Source organism: Melospiza georgiana, chromosome 21 (assembly GCF_028018845.1).
Source record: "Melospiza georgiana isolate bMelGeo1 chromosome 21, bMelGeo1.pri, whole genome shotgun sequence".
Classification (NCBI taxonomy): Eukaryota; Metazoa; Chordata; class Aves; order Passeriformes; family Passerellidae; genus Melospiza; species Melospiza georgiana.
The window spans coordinates 4,961,586-4,973,541 of NC_080450.1; positions in this window are offsets into that span (position 1 = coordinate 4,961,586).

Consider the following 11,956-nt stretch of genomic DNA (forward strand, 5'->3'; position numbering starts at 1 on the left):
CAAGTTAAAGAACTCTTAGGCAAATTGATAATGTACCGTGAATGTAGGAGTCTTTTTCTTACTCAGTCTGCAGTAAATGGGTGGAATCCATCATGCAGCCTGATGAGGCTCCATTTGAGACTGTTCTAATGAGCACATCTCAATTTTCCACACTTCTGTTATCCTGTTACTTGGCTAAAAGCCAGAGACCAGCTGTCAAAACAGAAGTCAGTTTATTTGTTTTAGTTCACAGAATTTTGAAAGATACCCTCTAAACTTAGGTGTTTCACCCATTTGCTCTTTAACCCTGGAAATGTAATGAGGGCCTATTTAAATTAGCCCTTGTTAAACCTGCAACACAAGTCAGATCTCATTTCAAAGAGCATATTTTATTGAGCTAATCGGGGGAAAAATTCCAGTAAAGCATTTTTTCATTGGCATTTACTGCATTGAAATCAGCTTTTGGTATAGACCTGGTGGGCTTCAGGTTCTGCTTGAAACAAAACCTCTCTGGCTCTTCAGCCTTCTCAGGGCTGGAATCCTCAGAATTCATGAGTTGGTGGTCAAAGAGTCCCAGGAGAGCCTTGCACTTCTTGCAATTTTACTAATATTGAAGAGATACTATTACATTTAATTACTATTCATGGATATTTTTGGCCTCTTGCAAGCACATAGAGAGTGTTATAAGAAGAAAGAAGGAAGAGGTTAAATGACTTTGCTTTGCAAAATGTTTTGAAACAAAAGTGTTTAGCAGCATAGCTTCTGTCTGCCTCAGCTCAGCTAACATGTATTATACCAACATAAGCAGAATTGTCAATGTGATATCACTTTCACCAGAGATTTTGATGATGTTATGTCAATTGTAAATAAAAAAACCCCAAATTGCTATAGCTATACAGAGATTCTTTTATTAATTTAGTTTTGCTGGCTTTACATTGCAGAGTTATATCTCATAAATTATTTTTAAAACCATACTTTTACCTTATTCAGGTTTCAGTCCTGTTTTCAAAGAATCACATACATGCACAGAGGACATTGAGTGAAATACTTAAACAGCTGTCATTCATAAATTGATTTATGGCATTGACCTGTACTTGCTTTTGCTTGTTATATGAAAATTAAAAGCCGTTGCAATGATTTTTTGGTTTTGTTTAAAAATGAGAGATTCTTAAAAGGTCCTTATTTGTTAGGCATTAAATGAGGAGCTGCAAAGCAGTGTCTCCTCCATCTCCCAAGGGCTGCATTTACTCTCACTGCCTCCACCAGAAGCCTGTTCCAGTGTGACTCTCCCTTGTTATCCAGTATAAGGGATGCAGTCGGTGGGATTCTCACTGTGGCTCATTAGACCATTGCTGGGTATGGCTGTGCTGGGAGCTTCACTTGAACAAACAGCTCCAGGGTTAAATCAAATCCCTTCTGCATCATCTCCATTAGCATCACTGCTTCACATCACAGCTAACCTAATCAGGAGCTATTTGGGCAAAATAAATTCATATTTGGGACCCAGTTGCACTAAGAATACAGAGCTGTCCCCAAATATCTATTTAAGTAATTACTATTTTATATTAAAAAAAAAAAAAACCAAAAAGAAGAAATGTCCAAGTGCTGTTGTGTCAGCAGCAGGTTTAATGTGCCTGTTTAGAAAAAGGAACAAATCTAGCAGTGCCAGAAAGAGGTAGAGGCCTGCAGAGGGCAAGCTTGGTCAAGGAATCTCCTCATTTTTCATGCAGCAGCTATCTCTCAGCCATATTGGTTTTTTCTTTCTTGCTGAGCTTCAGGTTCAGCTGGTTAGCATTGCAATGCTCTCCTGCAATTTGAAAAAATTAAAAAAAAACCCCTCAGTAAATGCCATGCATTGGTGATCAAAAGCTAGGAGAGGGTCAGGGAGGTGGCATTTTTGTGGATGAGAGTCAGATTTTCACTCGTGACTCTGCTGCATTTCCTGGACCACGTGCCCTAAGCACCTCTCACTGCCCTGGGGCTTTCAGGTGAATTTAGACAAATCTGTATTTCTCCCACTCCTAAAACACTGAGAATTTCTAATGAATTTATTTTTCCTTTAATAATACACTACAAGAGTCTCAGCAGGAATCAGCAAGTATCAAACCTGAAGCAAGCTGATATTTTCAGCACCAGGAACAATCTGATTAGTTGGGCAGCGTTGCAATTATCAGCGTGGAAATCAATCCTGGAAGAAGATCACACCCTCAATCTCTGCCCATGAGCAGCAGGTATGGCCTTTACCAAGGAGTTCATTTTTCTCTTTGTGACACTCCCACTGCCACCTGAAGTGCAGAACATCTCTCAGGAAGAGTTTATTTAGTTCAGCACTGCTGCCTCTCATCTTGGTTCTTAGAGAGAAACAATATCTAAATGCAGACCCTTCAAAAATACACATGCAGAAAATAATTTCTGGCATTGCAGCCAAATTAAATAATTTCAGCAATACTTGATTGCCATCAAATAATTGTGCTGGCTGCTGGAACAAACATCCAAAAGCTTCGTGGACTGGCAGAAACTTGTCACCCACAGAGCCCTGGTTCCAATCCAAGCCATGCAGTGCCCACACAGCCCCCTCCCATCCTAATTAACCAGGAATCTCAGCTGAGGTCTCTGCTGGATTTTAATTACAGAATTATTAGTTCATGGGGGGGGGGGAAGAAAAATTGACAGATGTTTCAGGTGGGTTGTAGCAAATTAAAGGGCAGGTGCTTGGTAGAGAAACTCAGGAACGATTAAACAAGTGAGTGGTGGACATTTAGCTGATGTTCAGTGAGCAGTGTTCATAATACCAGTTACTTTTCTGCAGTGCAAGGGGACTTCCCAGCATAAAAATAACAATTGCAACAGGTTTGGATCTGGTTTTTAAAAAAGCTTATGAACGTGTGTTCTTAGTTTGGTTTTTAGCTTTTGCTGGGGCCATTTTGCTCCTCTTTCCTCTGAAAATAAAACCCACTGGTTTTTTAGGTTGCTAATTTAAGAAAAAATTGTGTGATGTCAAGGTAATCAATAGAATTAGTTGATTGCTCAACAATTATTGTTACACTGAGCATCTCTCATAAAGAAAAGCACTAATTTTCATCTCTTATAAGGGATAACAAATGTCATAACTTTACTAACAACTTCAATTGCCTGACAAAGCGGTTTCAAAACAAGTTTGAATGAAGTAAATGCATTACAGGAAACATAGGCAGAGCCTGAAAAGATGCCAAGGTCAGGATTTTAAGAAAAACAAGAAAAACCCAGTGCCATGATTCTGAGCTCTCCATCAATTATTCTATTCCATGGGAGCCTTTATCTACAGTCTCAGTGAGTCTCATCCATCGAGGTGACATGGAGAGTGTCAGGTGAGCTGAGGAAAGAGGCTTTGAGCAGACAGTGAGGTCGTTTGGATGCAGGTTCACTCTGCTGGGGTGGTTTTCTGCTTGAGAATAAAAAGTTGCAGGGTTTGAATGCTTTGTGTTTTATTTTTCGTTTTGTTCTGTTTTTTAAACTAACATACATATGCAATCTATGGCTCCATCCTCTTCAGAAATCCATTTGGGGTTTTTGCCATGTGTAAGTTCCATGTAAAAATGAGAAAATGTTGGGATTTCCCTAATGTTTTTTTTTTTTCTTTAACAAAACAACAGTTTAAACTATGCTTTTCATCCAAGTATATCCAAAAAATATTCAAGGACCAAAAAATCATTAGGTTTCATTTTGAGCATGCAGAACCAGATATGCTGATAATTTCAGAACTAGAGTTTTGGACAGTTTTGATTTTGACAAGTCAGTATTTGCTCATCAGGGGTGTTTTGTTGGAAAAATTTCCCATCAGCTGCAAGTTTTATTACGCAGTAATTTCGCCGCAGCTAGGAAGTGAAAAACCCAACCCAAAACTCTTTCCAGTAGTGGTGACAGTCATGGGGACCTGCCAAAAGGCCCCGCTTGAAAGGCAGTGATTTTCCTACTGTTGGACTGCAGGATGTAGAGAAAATTTTGCAACTTGTTTAATGGAAAGAATCAGCCACGTATCTGCCAGTTAATAGAATAAAGAAATAAATGCAGATTTTAACGCTGTAACTCAGTGGAGGCTGAAGAACATCTCTCCCTGTTTCTAAGGGAGGCAAATGTTCACCCGGGCTCTCAATCTGGACATAGAAACAAAGGTTGCTTGTGGTTGGACTGAACCTTGTGAGTACAAACGATCCAGATTTCTTTAATTTACACCACACCTGGGTGTGGTCAGTGCTACACTGCCCCAGCTGTTCGTGTGGGACTCACAGGTTAACACATGTGGCCTAAATGGGGATTTGTGGCACTGTCACCTCTGTGCCATCCTGAGCATCCAGCCTGTGCAGCAGAGGAGCACACACATTTCTCAGGGGGTTCCTCTGCACTGCAGGTTCACAGAAACTGTTGGATGGTGACCTGTCATGGAGCCTGAGCTCGCTGAAATTAGATTCAGTAAGGTACATCCTCTCTATCAGGGTGGAATTAGTGCTAGTTGCTGCTCTGAAACTTAAGGTGAAAATCTCTGAATTTCTACCCAGAACAGCTGTAAACCTCAGGATGCACTCCCTGCTTTGGCTGCACCTCCACACTGATGTTTTTGGCAAACATTTTACGTTTTACCCAGGGAGCTGGAGCTGTGGCATTTGTAACACCACGCAGCTACAAGTAATTTAATGTTGTGTGAAACACTTATCATTACGTCTAAAGGCACAGTTCATGCACTGCAGGAATCCCACTGCTATTTCCAAAAGCAGAGGATGCTTTGGGATGCACTGTGCATACTCACTCTAAGAGACAGCACAAGTGCTGTAGACAAACTGGAAATTTCTGCTTGTCTGTACTTCATCTTTCACCACAGCTGTCTCTGGGTAATGATGCAGTATTGTCAGCAGTGGAGGGGTTTTTAATGAAATATTTAATACAGAAGAGAATCAAAATTATTTGATGATTTGCTTTTTCCACCATGATCAATATGTCAGAGGTCTTCCCATACTGGACCATCACACCAAGTCTGCTGCTGCTTGCTACTATGGTCACTACTGAATACAGGCAGTTCTTCCATCTTTTTGCCTAATTCAGAACACTCATTTTTCCTTGCAGTGACACTCATAAATACGCATTCCCTACTTCTGATCTTGAGAGCAGAAAGACTCCTAAATGGTACACAAAGCTCTGCTTAAAAAGAAATGCAGTTCAACTGTACTTTTGGCCTCTCAGCCTAAGAGAATCACAAGCCTTGGCTTTACACTAATGCTTTTAAGCACCACTGCTGAATTTTGGTAGGGATTTACACAACCAGTAGAGAAGGAAAGATGGCTGGTGCTCTCCCTGCATGCTTGGTTCCATGCAAAGCCCAAAGCCAGGAGCTGTCCATGGTGTGATGCAGGCTGTTCCCATCACCAAGGACAGCCCTGGGCTGCCACTGACACACTTGACAAATCACTGTCTTCTGGCAGCACTGCTTTAAGGAGCTTTTGAGATCCAGCAATAAGTAACTCAACTATAAATCGCCACACTTCTCTCAAATGGAGATTCTGTGTCAGAAAATGCTCCTGAATAGTCAAAGTGGGTATTAATACCTGTCATGGGTCAAATGGGAAGAAGGGGAGAAGATGAGAATGAAGAAAATGCTATCAAGTGTAGCAGGAAGCAAATAACTTTTAGCTTATGGTGAGATGTCATTTGACAAGGCAGCATGCTGCATGAGAGGAGCATGAAACTTGTTTCCTGATGCACTGCATGCATGCTCACACACTCACCTTCCTCAGATACTTGTCCTCTCGTATTCTGCAGAATTTGCCCCAAAACATTTCTCTCACTTCACAGAAGGCCCACCACACATTCCTGATTTGATTTAATATTTCCTTGCCTTGTTCCTCAGTTACTTTTGGCCTCTAGAATCTTTGCCAGGCCCACTTCTCCAACCCTTCTTCTGGCATAATAGTCCCCTAAAGCGTTTTCCATTCGCTTATTCCTGGAACTATGTCCACAATAAAGATTTCTTCTGTAATGAACTGAGACACCAAAGCCACCAAAAGGCACTGACACCACTGCTTTTTTCACCAGTTGCTTACAGAGCACTCACACCCAGGCTTTGCATCGCTGCTGTGGAAGTGCTTGCTCTGCATTCCTGTCTGCAGGGCAGACCTTTCCAGGCTGGCATATCTGCACACAATTGCCCCCCAGACAGCTGCACCTGTACGGATCAGGGATCAGACCATTACCCTGAGGAGCTCAAACCTTCCCACTGCACTCACTTGTAACGCACTCTGGTGCTCAAGCTCTCAGCAATTATAAATGACAGCACCTATCAATTCTAGCTGCTTAGATGTTCCCCATTGCTACAATAATGAATGCTTTACACTCCTTAATCCACTTGCCTTTCAATCCCACACTGAAGTTCTGAAGCAACAATAGGAAGATTAAATGTTGGAGTTGTTAATTTCTCCAAAATCCTTCTTCTGATGCCTAATTCCAGAGAACTGATGCTTGAAATGCGCTCGCAGCTGTGGCTTGACCAGAGACTGGAAAATTTTGCTTCCATGTCTGCCCACAAAGCCTTTTGTTGTGACTGAACTGAATTGCTTGGCCCCTAATTTCCACTTGCCTTCAGAAGCAGTAAGAAACTGGTGCTCTGCTATTATGGCAAACAGCAACAGAGGATTCTCGCTGGAAATATGGAGATTTATGCCTTCTTTCATAGAATTGGCTTCCTAAAGCACACAGAAATTACGTGAGGGTGCTGAGGGTGCCTCTTTATGCAGCCACTGTGGTTTTAATTCTGCACTCCATCCATTGAGCCTTTCTCTCTTAAGTATTGTGTAGGAAGTCTGAGCATCGTTGGGATTTGAACTTTGTTCGCTACCTGTAAACCCCTATTTTTATCTAGATGGAAGGAATTTGGCCAAAGTTACACAGGAGACCTGTTGTAAATTAGAGAATTGAGCCTAGGCCTCTTATATCTTAGAGGAGCAGCCTGACTGCTGCTTTCAGAAGAGCTTCAGTACATTACACCAGCTAAGTGTCTGGCTCAATCACTGTTCTGTGGATTACCAGAGGGCAGATTAACTGGAGTCTATTGAATTTTTAAAACATAAAATAAATACCTCCTATAAGCTCTTAACAGGTTTCTTCTAGCATGGTTTTGAGGAATTTCCACCTTACTAATTCTGCATGTGTATAAATGCACAGAAATTGATAGTACATGAACATACCTAGCAGTAGAGCAGAGCCTTATAACATTATTTATGGCTAATGAAAGGCAATGTCATTCCTGACATCCCAGATAAATCACGTTTTCCATTGCTATACACAAATGGACTGGAATATAGTTAGTATTTAGTCTGCTAGGCAAGAATAACCTCAGCCCTCTCAAATTGGAATTCTCTAACCACCCATGAACGATAACATGTTGTGCAGTTACCATCAATTTTCTGACTTTGTGGAGAGCAGGGACTGAGAGCAAGGCAGACAGCATCTCATGCAGTGCCTTGTTACTTATAATTTCTTTACTGTGAGTCCGTGCGTATCCCTCGGTCGAACCAAATCCCTTTCAGCTGCAGCTGATAATGCAACACCCACAGCTCAAGGTCACTACCTGGAAATTGGTGCTTGCTTTTAACTGGACTCACTTCAGTGGTATGAAGCTTTTATCTTAGCTTTGATTGGGTTAACAATGCACCATCCTCTTGTGAACGGGCAACTTGAGCCGCAGGCAGACCCTCATTGTTTCCGTTGCTCAAATCGGTTGCGGAATATGCGCAATATTGTCAGCAGACTTTTGAATATAGATGTGTTTACCTGCACACCAGCAAGGGGATCGCTGGTTTCTTGGTGTTTTACATCAGTTCTAGTTTTTTAAGTAGCTCCTGTGGCAATGGAATACAGACATAATAAAGGAAATTAATTCTACCGGGACAACCTGAAATAGCAGTGCAATGGTGAGAGGTGCCATGGCACAGATGCAGCAGACAGCATGCTGGTGGTGCTGAGACTGCTAAATGGAAGACCAAAAGAAAGGAATCTTTCCACTGCTCTTCTTCTAATCCTTTTATTTCTGAGGCCTAAAGGCAAGCCCAGTAGAGCACAGCTAATTACACCTCTGATCTTTAACCACTGCATGGCTGGTGGAGCCCTCACACACACCGATGTGAATCTGCTGCAAGTAACACCCCAATACCTGCACACCTGTGTGAGGAAATTCCTTTCAAAGCCTTTCTGTTCAACAGAGACCAAGAGTTTTATGCCTGCACACTAAAACTGTATTTAAAACCCCAGCTCAATTGCAAAGTGAAAGAGACAAACCCTTTGAGGAAACAGTAATGACCTTTGCTGGTGCATAGTTTGCTTTACCCAAGGATGTTTAACTTCTTGATTTAGTCAGTCAGCTTGGACAACTCAGTTTGCCAAGGCCTTTGTAATTTCCCTTCCCCTTATGAAGATGGTTAATATTTAGCTATCAGTTGAGTCAATATTTATTGCCCTGTTATTTTTTTTCAGTTCTTTCTATCTTTCTAATGACTGGTTGTAAATACACACTCCATAGAATGATTTTATATTTTTAACAAGAAAATCTTAGTGCTTAGCCCTTTTCATTTGTAAAAAGAAACTTATTAGGGGTTTAATTTTGATCAGGAGCATCATCCAACACACCTCCATAAATAGTCTCTCATTCAGTATATCCTCTACATTCCCAAATAAAAATGTTTTGCTTAATGTGTACTTTATCTAATGTAAAATGTATTTTTTCTAGTCAATACACGTTTCTGTAGCTGGAGGAAGCACTGCTGCCACCTCTTAGGAGTTACACTTCTGATATTCACAAATTCCCACTTAGAGGATTGAGGAGTCATTGGACTATCCTCAAGAATCAAAGTTTTTCCTCAGGACGAGGCATCATCACATGAAATTGTGGGATATCCATGATCTTGGTAATATGGAAAACTCTTTAACCTTTCAGCATTACCAATGATTTTCCAAATACCCCTCTACATTCCTGACATCAAGGTAAGAGCAGCAGCCCCTGACTGCTGAGGAATATTTTTGGCTGATTGGCAAGACACTGGCAAATACAATCCTGTTGTGCAGCACCTCCTCTTCCTCTTTTAATGCACTGGACCTACCTCCATATGTAGACACATCCCAGTTCTAATCCGAAATGGCATTTAATGCCCCAAAATTACTTACCAGGACTCTGTTAAGTCATAGATAGTGCAGTGCAGGTTATAAAAGCAGGATGCAGGAGCTGGGACTCTTGGGATCTTCCTTTAAAGCTGGCTTGCTGTGGTCTCAGGGAAAATAGAAAAAAATAATCCCTCACTTCTATGATGCAATTTACTCATCTGAAAAAATGAAATAACTTCACTGATCTACTTCACAGGCACTGTGTGAATCCTCAATAATACTTGTGAAACTATACAGTGATCTCTTGACAAGAAGTGTTCGGATGGAGCCCAAATGTCAAAAATTGCTTTCAAATCAGGGAGTGAGGAGTATGCACCAGACAGACGTGGATGGTGCTGTAGTCATTTTCACTGTGATGCCTCTCTTACTGTTTCATCTCCTTTATTACCCATTTCAAGGCCTATTTTGATGAGTTAGCATTGCCTAGTACTTTCTTCCCCCCTCCAAAATTTCGCATGTCCTCCTTAGCCCTGCTCCCTTTTCAATTTTTTTTTTCCCCTCACAAACTGCTCATGAATTGCCTTGGCAGTGAGTAGAGCAGAAGTACTTTTAGAATACAGTTCATGGTTCAGTGGCCATCAGCAAATGCTGTCAGAGCTGATACCCTTCAGCTGGGAGGGAGCAGCAGCTTCACTCATGCCATCCTCACCTGCTGTGGGGCTGGAAGGGAGCCAGGATGGAGCATTCCCAAGGCCAGGCCACTGCCAGGAAATTTAATTCATAAGGATTCCCAATGGCCATGAAATTGGAGCACCCAAATAACTATGATATCACCCACCGAGGAAAATAATCAGCTTTTGAAGCAGCTCTGGGTGGAACTGGAAGAGTTGTGGTTGTCCAGGTATAGCCCCAGGGCTGCCAGAGAGGCTGGGCCAGACTTTAGGTGAGGACAGGGAAAACAAAGGATCATTAGTGCTGTAAAATATAAAAACATGGACAACCACATTTCTCTCTCTTTTTTTTTTCTATAGCATGCTAAAGAACTAACTAGATTAACCTCAGAAGTTTAATACTGTATTTGAATGTTGAACTGGAGCTTCCTAAATACAGAAAACATGATGTGAGAAATGGATTTCTAAAGAATTTTTAAAACTTGATAGAAAGTTTACATGATCTTATATATTTATATGTAAACACTGAGATAAGGTGTGCTGACTTAGGAAGGTTATGGAATAGAGATGACATTTTTGAGAGAGAGATTGAATTAGAAATAAGTTTTCATAATTTTTAAAATATGGTTTTGTAAGAAGATTAGATATTTTAGAGAATTAGAACTGTGAAAGATGTAGACTACGTGGGGAAAAAATATAGGTGATTGGTGTTAGAAGTAATAGTAGTACTGTGTGGTAAAAGTTAATAGGTTGAAAAATATTTCTAAGGTATTGTAACTTGGAAATAGGCTAATTTTTGATGGAATTCAGCCTTCAGTCTTAGAAAAGTCAAAACTGCTGTGTTAAATTATCCACTTTAAACAGGATGTGCTGAATTACTTTCATATTAGAACATGATCCTCTCCATGGTCCCAAGAGAAGAACACATTAAAATATAACACTGAAAAAAAATCCAATGCTAACATTGACACCAAAGTTACCAATCTTTTTGAGACAATTTACTTGATGTTTTCATTAGACCTCAAACCCATTTCATGTGGATTCCCCAGACCAGGAGTCTTCTGCAAGGCGTCACCTTCAACCACAACTCGCCAAAAGCAAAAACAATTTGGAACATCAGATTCTTTTACTAGATCCTTTTCTGTAAGCTGTGTATTTTGTGTTGCAGGAGAGAAGACTTAGTCACATTTCTACAAACCTTTCTTCCCACAGATCATCAGCGCAGTTGATGAAATTTGTCGCAGGCATTTCTTCTCTAGATAAACCACAGTGGAAGGCAGGGTTAATTATAGTGCCTTAAGCCACAGGATTTCTCTTGTCAATAGCATTGCAGTTGTCTTGGGCTATTAAATACTCCTTACGGCTGCTCTCACGCTGCTTCTTTGGGAAGTGATGCTGGAGATGCTTTGCTGGAGCCACGTGGATGCTTGCAGGCAGGCAGATTGGCCCTTCCAACCTCTGCTTCAGCTTGATGATGGTGGTGGAATGTGAATCACCGTTAGCCAGACAATAGGCATACATCCCTCATTAACTCTTTCTCTAATTGCGATAAATCCTCTTGAAATTAGCTTTAAAATGCCACTGCCATAAACATTGCCTGTTCCTGTTTTGTCTCATGGGAGGATGATGTTTTTCCAGCACCAGGAATTAGTATTTAATTACTTCACTATTTAACCAAGATTAAAGCAAAGACTTGTAGGGATCATTTGCACACAAACATTATTATAAACAGATCCCTTTCCAGAAATACTCTGAAATTTGCAGAGGAGCACTGTGTCAACAGCCCCAGCAGAGTCATGGAGGGGAATCTTTTGTGATGCTGCATGTAAGGAAGGTGTTGTGGCTTGAATATTTTGTAATTTAAACAAAAGGATTATAAGTCCAAGCAGCAGTAGTACCAAGCAAGTAATGAAATTACTCTTTGGGGAGGGCTCAGTGTACATTCTTAAATAGGCTGAAAATTAGCCACAACTCCTTAAGAATTCTGCTTGGAACAAAAGCCAAATTTAAATTCTGCAGTTAATTTAATAATGTGGAATACATCTTAAGACTGCTGGTCCACAAGTTCCCTGAACTCATTTTGTTTAGACTTTTTTTTAATATATAAAGTTTGCATTTAACCTTGCGCACATTTCTTTATCCCATTATTGCATTCAGTTTAATATTTTATTCCTGTTTCAAACATA